This window comes from Podarcis erhardii (genome assembly GCF_964252035.2).
Source record: "Podarcis erhardii genome assembly, chromosome: 3".
Taxonomy (NCBI): Eukaryota; Metazoa; Chordata; class Lepidosauria; order Squamata; family Lacertidae; genus Podarcis; species Podarcis erhardii.
Window position 1 is genome coordinate 103,403,642 of NC_138507.1, and position 14,553 is coordinate 103,418,194.

The window sequence follows — 14,553 nt, forward strand, 5'->3', positions numbered from 1 at the left end:
TAAGTAAAAAGGCAGGGAGTTGTTGTTGTTGTTGTTGTTGTTGTTGTTGTTGTTGTTGTTGTTGTTGTTGTTGTTATCCCTTACCATTTTGTGCCTTAAGACACTTCCCTGGCCAGCCTTACCAGATGCAGATTTGTGGTGTTACTACCAACCAAGCATCCTGGCCCACTGCTTTGCTTATTATCCAGTCTATTGAAGAGGTCTGGAGAACTCAAAAACATGACTAATGTTTTCTGATATTTTGGCTTATCTAAGAGAGGCAATGGAGTTGTCTATCAGGGCATGTGAGGCACTGTCCCAACAACCTCTGCCTTCTTCATCCATCTCCCACCTATCTACCTTCTTAATAAGCAGTCCAGAGGGGGCTGGCACTACCTGTCAGGTTCCTCTTCCTTAGGCTCAGTTGCCCTTGTAGACTTCAACAGGGAGGAGGAAGGGGTGGGAACTAGAATTAGTTGGCTTGGCTCTGCCTACTATTTGGGCTCCTTGCATTTGGCCCCACTGCATTCTCAGTGGGCTCCAGCCACTACTGAATAAAGGCATTGCGTTCATGAGAATGTTGTCATTTCTTATTCTTGTATCTTGTATCTCATTCATCTACTGGCAAAAGTATTTAACTGACTTCTATAGTGTATTCTATGAGGGCCAAAGACCCTTCCCAACAAAAACACCTTGCTCTGGGGCACTTTACAAATTAAGACCACAATCCTATTCAATTTTTTCTGGGAGTAAGCTCCATTGAACCCCATTGTAGGATTTAACTGGATACTGGATCCAGCTGTTTCATTAAAATCCCTGATAGTCCCTCCTTGATTGTCCTTGTGCAAGCAGCTCAACCCTACCTGAATAGGGCTTTTCCATTAAGGGGAGATAGATTAAGAAGAGGTCTGCATGGATTTCAGCTGTTGGACAAAAAGATGCTGTTCGTTATGAAGTTAGTGGTGTTGGTTTCAGTAAAAAATGTGGTATCGGTGTGCTTCTTGAACCTAAATGCAGTAAGCAGAAATAAATCATGTTGGAAAATGAATGGATGAAAAGCTGGGAGCAGATCCTGCTGAATATGTGTTTAATAAGGGGCTAGGCCAGGGATGGCTAACCTGGTAATCTCTAGGTATTGTTGTTGCACTACGACTCCCATCATCCATAACCATCTGCAGTAATGGCTGGGGCTATTGGGAGCCGGCCTCCAAGTACATGTGGAGTACCATATGGGTGAAATAATCAGTCTTGGTTCTTGTTCTGAATAGGACTATTTTCTGTGTAAGTGCATCCAATGTTACTTAGAACTAAATGTCATTCACCATAGGCCTGCTTGAATAGTGCTCAACAGCCCAATCCTAGGTACTCAGAAGTAAGGAAGTTATTAACAAGTCCTTAACAGGGTTTCCCCCCAAGTAAGGGTGTATAGAGTCGCAGGAACCTAACTCTAATCTGAAAGGTTCCAAGACACAATGCCTTCAGACCTGGAACATCTTACTTCTTTTCTTGAAGTCCCAGCTGCTGTATCTGTTGCTCTTCAACAAGTATTCTGAGTGAGTAAATGTTGTTTTTAGCTTTTGCAAGACTTTGTGTGGTTATTGCTTTAAAGGGGGAAATACCAGGAGAATCTACTATGCGTTAGAGCATTCTGGATTACTTAAACTAAAAGGCTAAAACTAGTCTAGCAAAGCTTCCTTATTTCAAGCTGTCTTCTCTGGATATCGATTTCTGATATCTAGTCTTGTGTGATACCAGACATAATATGGGTTCCTCTGTATACAAAATCTACACAGCTGTACTTCCAAACTCCAATTTTACATTTACTTAAATAGCTACGTGTAAGGGTATGTCATGCAGGCGATCTATAGATATGTGTACAGGCAGAAAGAATTGTGTGTGCGTGTAGGGGCATGTTACATCATACACCTGTGCAAATACCTGTAAAATTAAATTTTGGGCATAAGCACGGCTAGTTTATGGAAATTGTTACACATGCAGTATATATATTAGACTACATGGGTGTGAGTCTAAGCATACTTAACATGCATGCCAACTCAGAAGTAAGCTGTGCTGACTTCAATGGAACTTCTCCGGGTAGCAGCCTCATAGGGTTGCACTTTTACGTGAGAGTAACTCCAGTCAAATCCTTTGGGACTGAAACATCTAGAAGTGTGTGGGAAATCACTTAAAGGATCCCTGCATGTTTTGCGAACAGTGAACACCAAGACAGGAGAAGAGACCACATGTGAAAGTGGTCAAAAAATGCTGTTTGCTCTTGTCAATTTGTCTATAGTCTCCCACATACACCTACTTAGACAGGAAGGAGATAAGCCCTCTGAGTGAGTTGGATGAGACTGAATCTCCCCAGGTTCCCAGCTTCACCCTCCAGCCTTGAGCATCCTGCCCTGGAAATTAAAAGTCCCTGGAGATTAAGAACATAAGAGGAGCTTGTTAGATCAGGCTCAGCATCCTTTTCCTACAGTAGCCAGCTGGGTGCCTCTGGAATATAGGAGCCAACCCCAAGGGGGCCACCCCCCCAAAGTTGATGAGTATTGCCATTCAAATGGTATGTGTGCACCACGTCATATGATTGATTATGTGGGGCGGGGCTTATCTGGCTCCCCCCAATATTTTATTCAAGTTGGTACCCCTGCTCTGGGAAATCTGCAAGCGGGACCCCAGCTCCTGCAGTTTCCAGCACCTGTTACTCAGAAGCACAGCCCTGGTGGCCCCTAGGGCTGTTAACTTCTGAATGGACCCGCACGCTCCTGCTGTACGATCTCTCTGTCGCGCGCGGGTCCGTGCCTCTTGTCTGCCTCAAAAGCTGCCTGCCACCATCGATGTGTGCAAGGCAAAGGGACACTGAAATAACTATTGGTGCGCCCTGGGGGATAATGGCCTTTTGCAAAGAAAGGAAACAGCCAGATCGCTTCGGAAAGATTCAACCTGCCCCTTCCCTGGCTTGGATCTGGGGTGAGGAAGAAGGTGGATCGATCGAGATGGAGGTGAAAGCTCCTATGGATTTCCGGATACCCTGGAGGGAAAAATGGGGGGGGGGGAGGAGGTTCCTATGGAAGGCAGTGGAGCTGTTATTGTGTTTCTCCCACCAAGCACCCAGTGCTCAGTCAAACGGGCCAAGCCAAAGTGCACGTGTGAAACGCAACTTTCGTCCTCTCCTTCTCCTCCTCTCTCCCCTGCACCCCGCTCCCCGTCATCCCTCGATTCTGCGTTTTGTTTGGCTCTTCCGCCCCCCCCCCAGCCCCAAACTTTGTCTTCTCTGCTGACTGAGCCCCTCATATTAAGCCGCTCCGGCTCCTTTCTCGGCGACTGCTAAGAAGTCAAGAGCGATTCTCGCAGCCCCTGGCCTTTCATGCCCCCAGCCTGTTTGTTAGCCCGCTGAGGCCCGCCTTAAAAAGTTTATAGCAGAGGAGCAGGAGCGTCACGAAAGACACTCAGTCCTCCCAGGGGTCCGTGCATGGTACTTTGTGGTTCTTTTGGAAGGAAGGAAGGAAGGAAGGAAGGAAGTTGGAGGGGGTTACCCAATAAATAGATTAAATCCATCTCCCTAGATTCGAATTGCTGTATTTTATGGCTGCCTAACTGCATTCGGATTATCTATTTGTCTCCCTATTTACATGCTGTAGTAGCTGATTCAATCACGCTCAGAGAAGAACTTCTGAAACCAACGTCGCGTCAAACCAGCCTCTCTTAAGTCCATTGCTTTCAATGGGTCCTTCTCCGAGCGTGACCTCTTTTGCAGTCACCCCTTGTATTCTTCTTAGATAGGAATTATCAGGGTTGCGGTCCCCCCCGCCCCCCTGAATTCATAGCGACTAATTTGTAATGAAATCGGAGCCTCCTCCTCTGTTTATCTAGATCAGTGTCTCTGGAGCGCTTTTTTTTTCCATTTGAAACGCAAAGAAAATTGCACCTGACTTCCCGGCCCAAGCCTATTTGTTGAATCCAAACAGGGATTGTGGGCTGCACCTCTTGATGCAACATTCTCTGAAGCCCCTTTCAGCGGCTCACAACTTTTAAATACCTTTCTTTCCTTTGACTGCTTTAGAAGGCGTAAGAGGGAGAGAGAAATTCCTGGAGATATTTCCTCTTCATATATGAAATTCCCCTCCCCACCGTTCTCTTTCCTTAAAGAAAAAAAACATCCAATTTCCCTGCGCTCTTTCTCTCATTCCCTTGCTGATGATGTGTACACATCTTTTTAAAAAAATGAATAGAGTACAGAGCAATTAGCGGTTTCAGAAGACAGAATTGAAATTTCACAGAAATGCACCTTTAACTGGGAATGCGTGTGTATGTGATTATTTAGGACCTTTGATAAAGACGCATGCAGTGTGCACAGCGAGACCAATGCTTTTGCTACATGCAGGGTGCGATCCGTGTCATTTTGTTATGATTATCACCGGATCCACAAGCAGACTCGTGACTTCCCTTGCTCTCAACAGATTTCTCGGGAGAAAATTATACCACTAAAAGCAGTGGCATCTCAGATCGGTTTAGAGCCTGCTATTTTATATATATGTGTGTGTGTGTGTGTGTAACAGTTTTTGGGAGTTTGGAGTTTGTAGACATGCACATGTATCAATTATCTCTACCGTACAGATATAAATCAGGCACACAAACACGCCTTTTCTTGTTTTTTCCCTATTTTATTTTAACCTAATATTCTCAGTAATCTAGCCTGACTGAACTAATATGTGTGGGCATATGGATCCTGAATTTAAAATGCATGTATATTAATACCACATCCTCAACATATTGACTTTGAAGCATAAGGGACTCCTGATTATAAATACGGAACTGACTTACTGATCAGCAAGACTGCCTAGGGCAGTATCTTTATGCCTGAAATTTCCCCTACGTTTCATGAATGGTCATTTCCCTGACACAGCCGAAGATGATCAGCGTTCTCTTTGGGGAGTTTTGTCAAATATTTGTTTAGTCCTGAGTAAGAGCCTTACAAAGGTTCCCCAGTAATCCAGGACCGAGCTTGATCCGCTAAACAGGGGTGTGCGGTGTCAAGTGAATGGCAATTTACATGATAAAGAGGGCAGCCCATTTTGTTCAGGGTGGAACTGTTACTCCTGGGCCGTCGTCAGCGAGAATTTGAACACTTGTAGGAAGAAATCATCATCATCAATTGATCATGCGTCACCCAGTTTCCTTCTCCCCAAATCCTCGCATGTGCTAGGAGTGTTAAGATTTTGAAGAACCTTGGGCGCTCCTTGACAGTGAGCCAAAGTGAATCACGAGTCATCCCCATTTACTTCAATGGAAGAACTTAGCCAATATTCATGCCTTTTCCTTTGAAATCAATGGAACTGAAGAGTGCTTTCCTTTGGCTGAGTCCTGACCTGGGGTCGTGGTAGCGGCGGCGGATGTTTTATTATTTAAACATAATAATAAAATGTTTATTTTCAATTTTCGTGGGAACACTAGTTTATATATGGGGATAGCAAAGCCATGCTTTCACCCGCTGAGTCAGAAGCTCCAGTGCTTGTGAAAGATCGCAGTGACATCCACAACTCACTTCAGCCGATGTCAATTGATTCTGTAACACAGTGACCGTCTCTGCTTAAATGTGCTGTAGCAGGAGAGAGGTCTATGGAAAGCAACGGAGGCATTATCCTGGCTGGCAGGGTTACTTGCAGTTTGGAAGATATTTTCATTTAGTTTCGACCTTCCACAGCACTGGTGATTAAAATAAATACAGGGATGGTGCGGAGAGAGGCGACACACCTGCGTGCTCATCGCGTTATTCCGGCGCCCTCCAAGAAATTCACACATTACAGCGTGGTGTCTGCGTGGAGTTCAGTGCGGAATCCACCCCACTCTAGAGCGGTTATATTGGCTTGTGTAGACCTATCTTGAATAATTTCACACACAAGCACTAACCTCAGCCACACTTTGGAACCTTCCTTTGAAATATCTTGCAGTTACGGGACTTGCCACGATCCCGAAACTCCTTACTCCGAAGCAGATTGAGTAGCATTTATACTGTACTGCGCCTCCCCGGTGCTCCGACATAACAGCGCCATTCTGTGTGCGCTTAAGGGGTGTCCCTCCTAGTGAAATCAACATGACTTACTTCGGAGTAAGGGTTTATGGCGTCGGGGCAACCCGTATTTGCAAAAGCTTCTCAAATCCGCACTTCCCTTCTTCTCTCTGGCTGGAGACTGTTCTCTTTTCGTAAAGCTTTCTGGTGGAGGAAACAAAAAAAGCAGCTGATTTTAAGCGGGGTGTCAGGAGGGGTGCGTGTGGAGGTTTAAGCACTGCACTCTTGTTCTGGGCCTTGATTGATCCGCTGTCGGTACCCCCCCCCCCGGGGAAATGTTTATGTTACCTTTTTGCCAATCTGTCTAGTTCTTCCACCAGTCTTTCAGGATTGTACTTTTCTTGCGTTGGAAAGGTTTGGGGAGACGGCTTAGAGGCCAAGCTGCGCTTATATAGAACACGGACAACTTGCTGTTTGCAGAGCCTGGTTGTGCCTAGGTGAAATGGGAAGGGCGAGCCAGGTGGACAAGTTAAGGAACAACCCCCCCCCCAAAAAAAAATCACACTCGCCATGCTTGCAAGGACCAAAGGGGAACTACAGTTCAGCCTCTGGACTCTGTTGGTTCGCCACCACCATCGCCCTTTCTTTTCACAGACATGAAACGCGGATATGGAAATCAATATATAGACAGTACGGAGGGCAGATAATGGACCAGGATCGGTGGATGTAATAATCTGCATTTAGGGCTTGCTATTGTTTGAATCGAGCTCTCCCCGCTCTCTCTCACACACACCCCATTAGCACTTGCGGCTTTTCTGATATTTGTGGTAGTTGCTTTATATTCTTGTTGTACTTTGGCAAATCCAAGGCCATAAATCCCCCCCCCCAAACAAACATACACCCAGACCCGCGAGCTCCCACCCCCAGTTTGGGGGTACTTTCGGGCGAGGAAGAGAATGGCTGGCATTTAATTGGCGCTGCCCTCTTCTAGTGGCTTGGAGCTCCTCTGTGCTTTGTTACTTTTGGGGAGGTGTGTGTATTGGAGGAAGGGGGGGGGGAGCCGAGGGGGAGGAGGAAATCAGGCTAATCAAACCTTTTGTCATGGCCAAATTCCCCCCTCGGGGTCTTTCCAAACATTTGTTTGAATAATTTACCTCCAGAATAGAAAAAATACTAATTGATTTTAAAGGGCGGCGCGCCCGCCCCTTCGGAGAAAAGCGAAAACGCAGCGCAAAGACTCTTAACTGCTGCAAAGTTCCCTTACGGAATGTTGGCGCCCGGGATTTAAAGGGGCCACGTCCCGTTTCTTTGGCCGACGCAGCAGGCGCTACGCGACGGCCCCGTCCCCCTAAGGACGCTGGTCCCAATCCAGGGAAGGTGGGTTCAATCTTTTTTGGGGGGAGTTGGGGAGATCAGTCCCTTCGAAATGTAGGGTGGGGTATTTCTGCCTCGTCTCACCCGTGACGCAATATGGCCTGGCGGCCGCCCTGCCTTGAACTCCAATGTACCTACTTAACAAACGCACTTCTGATTTAATGTGGATAAGCCTGGGTCGGAATTCCCACTGAAAAGAAAAGCCAGGGGTGGCGTCAGGGCTAGAGACAAGCGCTGCCTACGGAGATGGTGGGTTCAAATCTCTGCCCAGCGATGACGCGCTTCGGGGCAGGCACCCTCTGTGCCTGAGCCTACCTCACAGGGTCGTTGTGAGGGCCAAATTGCACTGCCAGTCACGGATTGCTTTAGACGGATCGGGGCCACCGAGCGTTGTCTCCCACCCCCCTCCCCGAGACCCCAGAGCTGCGTAAACGTTCCTCTTCGAAGGCGCAGAAGGCAGGAGGTGGCGTTGGTTGGATGAGGTGGGAGCAGGCAGCCCAGGGGGGTTGTAGTCGAGAGCGGGGCGGCGAGGGCGGAGGGGCTGCAGGTTCAGCGCCTGCTCCCCGCTTCCCATTCAGGGCCGGGTTTTGATGCGATTCATTAGAAGTAACGAGTTGACATTAGGTAAATCGGCATTGAGGGAGCTTTTCTTCGAGTGTATGGCGAAGCTTCATTACAGCCATCACTAACAAGGCGTGCAATCGCTCTGATTGGGCAGCCTTCTTCCAACGGCGGGGCCTCGAGCAGGATGCCCCCCTAATGAGGGTCACTGCCAGAGATTGATAAGATATTCAGGGTCCCCCCCCCACTCCTCCCTTCTCCTCCTCGCGCCAGGAATTTGGGAATTAAAAGAGAGAGAACAATTTGGATGGAAATCGTAGTACTCTGGTTTTTCTTGTTTAGTTCTTGTTTGGAAATCCGGAGGAAAGTGGAGAATCGGACTTCAGCCATGCCTGTGCTTTGCCTGCGCTCTCTCGGCGTCTTCCTTTTCAGGCCTGTGGACGGAAGAAACTTCTCTGGGCTGCCAGACCTTGTGCGTCATTCCTTGGGCTTGCTGAGCGCGGAAGGGCTTGTTTCTGTTTAAAACCCAGCGTAGGATCCGGCTAACACCGTCCCCTACGTTTTTGCATGGGAACGTTAACATTTGTCCTCCTCCCTGATGGCTAAATCATGAGGCGGCTATCAGTCCCAACGGCCTGGCTGGCCCTTGTCAGCCCTTGCCAAGAAGCCCGAGCGTGTCTTCTACTTCACATAGCTAAATTACAGCTTCTAAATTAGATTAAGGATCTCCCTTGCACCGATTGGTGCGGCCTGATCCGGAGCCACTCAGAAGTAGAGCCCCGATGTACCTGGCGATATTTACTACCGAGGATGCGTATAATAATAGCATCCTTAAAGCACGTTTTCTTTGGAGTAAGCAATAGGTACTGTCTTCCAGTAACTGTAACTATTCTTTAAAGTTTACGCCTGCACTGATATATGCACGCACGCGTGTGTGTATGTTCAATAACAAAATTTAACGGTATTCAAGACCGTGCAGGGAAACGATTTCCAGGTTATGGCTGCAGTTTGAAACACAGTGACTTAGGAGATCAGTTCCACCGGACTCTGTGGGATTTACACAATCAGGATTTTGCCCGCAGGACTGGACACCACTTTCTGATCCTAAACACATGGGGCCATAACCCAGTGGGCAGGTGAAGCTCGATCCCAGGATTGTTTACTCGGGAGTAAGTGCCACTGAGACCAATGCTGCTCTCCCCCCCCCCCACACGTATAATGGGACTGTAGCCTGAAGCCAGTTTAAGTTCCACTGAAATAACTGGGTCGCTCCTAACTCTAAATTGAAGCCATAGGGTGCAGATAAGTCTACAATTTTATATACACTTACTTGGGCGTAATTACAAGTAAATAAGGATCAACACTTACTTTGGAGTAGCTTCGTTTGCATAAGATCAGTCTGAGCGCCTGACTGTTAGTCACTTGGGACTGAATTTCTAAGTACTGTACCTGCATTTAATCAGGGGGTATTGTTACTTGAGATACAGTCCTCTGAAATGTGCGTGAGTTATTGCGAAGCATAAATTGTTTGGGATCCCGAGTAACCGGGGAAAAGTGCAAACCTTCATACAAGCAAACCCAAGGTCCCCGTGGGGGAAAGTTGGGCGGGTGGTTGAAAATAGTGCAGAAATCGGAAGACTTGAAGCAAAAGACATTCCACCTGGAATTAGAGTGCCCTTGTCAGGAAGTGGAAAAAAGAACTACCCGGACAAACTATAGGAGAGAGGGTTCGTTTTCGAGTCAGAGAAACAGGATTTGCTACCAGAGAGACCTTTTTGAAAACGAGAGCTCTGAATTCCTGCAACAAACTCATTGCAAGGGAGTTGGAGGGGGCTGCTTTAGAAACGCAACTATTCCTTTTAACAGAAGAACTTTTTCCTCCGCACAGAATTTATTGGCTTCAAAACTAGGCATACACACACGTTTTGCATTCTTCCTAACCGAAACCAATTCGGTTTCTTTGTCACTCTGAATAGCACAGTCCTACACGTTTGTCTGCTTAGAAGAAAACCTCGCTGGATTCAACCACTAGATAAAGGAGTTTAAGGCTGCAGCCTTAACGTCGATATTACCAGCAGAAAAGAAATACTGAAATATATATAAAGTTTCCCCTTGAACCTTTGGAGGTGGCTTTGAGCCAGTTAATACAAACTTATCCCCACCAGCCCCCCCCCCCGCCAAAGCCCTTTGCCTTCGGTTTTTACACCCGCGTGCACAACACACCCTTCACATCAACCGGATTGAATTACAGCTGCCGAGTGGGTCAAACTTAAGAGGACGTCTAACATATGTATTCGTTTCTTATTTATTCTGAAATGGGGAAGGGAGCCTTCTTCTTTTTAAGGATATAATTGTACCAGGATATAATCACTGCTTGCTATTAAGTAATTCAATGAAAACCCTGTTGTTGTTGTGTCTAGGGGGGTGTGTGTAATTGTGACTGATCTGAGTTCTCCTTTCCTTTTCCTTTTATTCCGGTTTCCCTTTCTTAATTCTTCCCTGTTCTTCCCAACACTTTTTTAATTTCCAGAGGAAGCCTAGAATTGTACTTTAGCACACAATCTGAACACACACATAAAAGCAGGGGAGAGAATCTGACCCGCCTGGTAGGTCGTTCCGGACAGAATCAGGATTAAAGGAAGGTGGGGGCTGCAGGAAAGAGGGATAAACTGGGAAGCACAAAAGAAAGCAATCCCGCAGACAAGGAGAGACACCCCCCCCATCCCTCAGTTATTACATTTGAACCAAAGGAGCTTGGAGTCCCAAGACAAGGCGCGGTGGAGATGCTAAGTGTTAAGATGACGCTTTCAGGATCCGCACTTATGGTATCACGCTCCATTCACACAAATGGGATTTGCCTCTCGGTGGCGCGGGATGGCATCCACCGAGTTGCCCAAAGAGAGATTGGATTTTACAGCCAACGCGCGCAAGAGGAGCGCCGCCTCCTCCCCAGACCCTGGACGACCGGGAAGGAAGCCCCATTGAATTCAAAGGGACTGACTTCCGAGGAAGACAATTACTTGGGAACCCGCTTCCCTCAAATTAGGTGCTCCAGGTAGTTCCAGCACTGGGGAAATCGTCTCCGGGATCTAAATGCTGAAACAACCCCTTCCAAACCAGTGATGAGGTGGAAGAGCGGTCAGAGACGGCTCCCCCCACTCAGCGCGCCCCGCCATCCTGTCCAAAGCACGTTATTTGGGAAGCAAGCCCCACTGATCTCTCCCGGGGAATTGACTTCTGTTCCTCTTAGCCTGTTCAAAATGAGAGTGCAAAATGCCCTTTGGTGAAAGGGATTGGGGGGGGCGGGTAAATAAATGCGGAGCCCCAAGGAAGGAGCAAGCGTGTCGAAGAAAAGTCAAGCAGGCTGCGAGCAGAGGCGTTGTACCCGCTACGGCCTCTCTCCTCTCCTCTCTCTCTCTCTCCCTCCCTCCCTTCTCCTCCCCTCCCGGGCTCCTTAGCAAAGATGGGGATCGAACTCTATCCCCAAGTTCTTAAGCCATCGGGTCACGGAAGTGAGATGCGGGGTGGGGATGGGAATGGATCCTTAAAAAGAAAGAAAACATAACCCTGAACAAGCAAAAAAAGCAGCGGCTTTTCCAGTGGGACCTGAACGTATGAATTAAAACAAAAACAAAAACACAACCATCCCCCCAAACAAACCGCCACTTACAGGATCCGGAAAGGATTTTCAAGGTCAGCATGGCTTGCTGTCTTTGGCCCGGGTGAAGAGGCGGAAGAGCGGACGGCTCGGCTGCTGGGATCTTTCCTCCGATCACTCTTTCTCTTTTCACCTCCTCCTCCTTCCTTTCTGTCTGTCTCTTTCTCTCGCTCGCTCGCTCGCTCTCCGGCTGCAGCGGCTCTCAGGCTCAGCAGTTTGCTTGCAAAAAAAAAAAAGGAAAAAAAAAAGGAAAAAAAAAGGAAAAAAGCGCCTCTCCTCTCTCTCTCTCTCTCTCTCTCTCTTTTTTTCTTTTCCGGGGGCTCTGTGTTCGCCAATTCCATTGACAGTTTTCAGCCAGCAGCTGCAGTCATTAAAAGGCATTTACACCCTGGCCTCCTCGGTACAAAGATAGCGCGCCAACAATTATCTGCTTGTACGTTTAAGGACAGGAGAATGTGTCCCTAACAGGCTTAGGCGAGGGGAGATGGAGAGCTCCAGTCGCCCTGCTTAGGGCAAAGCCTATCCTCGCTGTCCGCCCCCCCCCTCCCACCCGATACCCGGTAACAATGCCCAAAGTTTGTCCGTGCGCTTGTGTGCGCGCTCGGCTGTTTGGGGAGGATAACTTCAGCAGGGGCCACAAAGGCACCGGTATCCAGAAATGAGGTTGGGGTCGGCATTGGGGAGATGGCTGACGCTGCGTTAGAAACAGAAGTCCGGGGCTGTCTGCAGAAAGTCGCCTTGGGGACGGCCGAGCTAAGAATCAACACGTCTTAGTCAGAAGAAGAAGACGACCCGGGCTTGTTTCCACCTGCTGAGATGTCCTTTCATATTTTGCCCCTTATCCATCTTAGTCCCTTGTATGGGAAAAGGAAGCCCCCACTGCTTGTGGGACGCATCAGCTAGGGAGGGCAGAAGCTTGTTCCATCCGATTCGTGAAGACTCAAGAGAAAGATATGGGCATTTATTCTTTTCAGGATGTTTCTGCGCTAGGAGAGAATCGGAGCTCAGCTGAGAAGTGTAATAAACCCCGTCTTTTTTCCATAGTTTGTCGATTAAGCGCCTGAAGGGGCTGGGTGAAAGTTAGCGGGAGAGAGAAATACAACTTCTGTGTGGGTCCCCCATCTCTATCCCCGGAACCCCAAACGCCTTAAGTCGAAGTCAAACCCATCCGTGAACCCCACGTTTAAACAAAACAAATTCCTGCACACGAAAGCTCATACCAAGAACTGACTTAGTTGGTCTTTAAGGTGCTACTGGAAGGAATTTGTTTTGTTTTGACTATGGCAGACCAACACGGCTACCTATCTGTAACTGGACCCACGTTTAAAGTGTATGGAGACCTTTTGCTCGAGAGAGGCAGGATTCGAAGGGCGGCCCAGGCCCAGGCCCGTTTACTCCGAAGGAAGGCCCGTGGATCTCAATGGGCCTTAACTCCGGAGCAGACACGTGTAGGATCCAGCTGTTACGAAGCTGTCCCGCTGAAAGACACGGACGGGCACGAAAGGTTCTTGGAAGCAGGCAACGTCTGGGTTGGAAGAAAGAACAGTTTGGAGACTAGTTGTAGTTTTTCTCCCCAACTGCTTTCTTCCTAATCGTGTAAGACGAACAGAGCGAAGAAAGAAGTCTTGCCCCGCTTTCCCATTTCCCGAATCATTAACCTCATTTCTCCCCCTTGTCTATAATCCTTTACCTATAAGAGAATGCTTGTAATGATGAGGTGCTCTGTATAACCCTACTCCCTCCCTCTTTTTTTGCTGAACACGATGGTGGGCAATTCCTGGCTTTCATAAAACCGACCGCGTAGGGCTGAAATTTGAGCTGGGGCAAGGGACTGAGGATGGCGAGGGAAGGATTCCTCAGCTCCCACCCCAGCCCACCCCTCCCGGCAAATACGTTAACAGAAGTGTTTAAGTACATCACTAAAAATTAAGAGGGTGACTTGTTTTCATTAGGAATATGAACCAACGTAGCACACCCCCGTTGACAGTTTGCTAGAGAAGTGATGAATACATAATCCAGCCAGGATCTTCCAGTCCAATAGCTATTCCAACTGGACCTATTCATCTGCCACTTGGCATTTATTTCATGGGGGCTGCGCAGTGAAAAGATCCCGACCAGTTTGGGAGCCCGGTTAAAGACTCTCTCTTTCTCACTCTCTCATTGCAGCATTGCGAATTATGATGATGATTATCCCCCCGAATAAGCCAAGTCACGCGATGTTTCCCCATTTTAATTGTACATCTGCCCCCACCTCTTCCCTCTCCGCTCCCATTGATGTCTGCAAGGAGTTTGGGCTCCATGTCTCACCCCCCTAGCCCTCCCCTCGTACTACTAGATCTGCATCGGAATGCAGAGCAAAGTTTCTCCCCCCCCCAGGTTTTTTTTTTAAGTTTTGAATTCCTCAATGATTCTCCCCCCCCCCTTCTTCTTCTAGAAAGACGGCTTAGGATAATTATTTCAGCTTTATTGAGGGCAGATTAGGAAAAGTCTGGATGCTGCGTTTCAATACGCGTTCTACATGCCTTGACAATGTCCGCATTGTTTTGCTACTGTGTGTGAACCCATTCAAAATATACACTTTTTAACACCAACCAAAGTCCTGTCTAAATATACACAGTAAGGCTGGAAAGACATCCATGACCCGTACAAATCTCTGTAAATCACACTTCCATAGCCGCAGCTACCAAACAAAAGGAGTTACCAGCTCAAGATGCCGATTAAAATCGCCTTAAAAGGAACGCACCTAAAGGATAAATGGAGGCAGGCGGCTGGACGGAAAAGGCCGGCTTAGCTTTAGGGCCAGAGATAAGCATGCAGCGATTTGTTTTCACCTATAGATATATGTGTAAATATGGGGTTTCCACCAGACTCCGCCCTCCCCGAATATTTTGATTACTCTTCGACCTTTAAAAAAGAAAGAAAGAATTGAGACGGGTGAGAAACCTACGAAGAGATGCAACCAATGCTT

General features: G+C 47.7%; 2 long non-coding RNA genes across 2 annotated transcripts in view; one reads left to right on the forward strand and one right to left on the reverse strand.

The window, feature by feature from the left end:
• Positions 1-11,791, reverse strand: part of LOC309338115 — a 37,296-nt gene extending 25,505 nt beyond the window's left edge. Inside the window, exon 1 of the long non-coding RNA XR_014154724.1 lies at positions 11,598-11,791. This is a non-coding gene — a long non-coding RNA (uncharacterized lncRNA). The remainder of the gene's footprint in view (positions 1-11,597) is intronic.
• LOC309338161 overlaps positions 1-14,553 on the forward strand; it is a 243,581-nt gene that overhangs the window by 105,856 nt on the left and 123,172 nt on the right. The gene's annotated exons all lie outside the window — the stretch shown is intronic.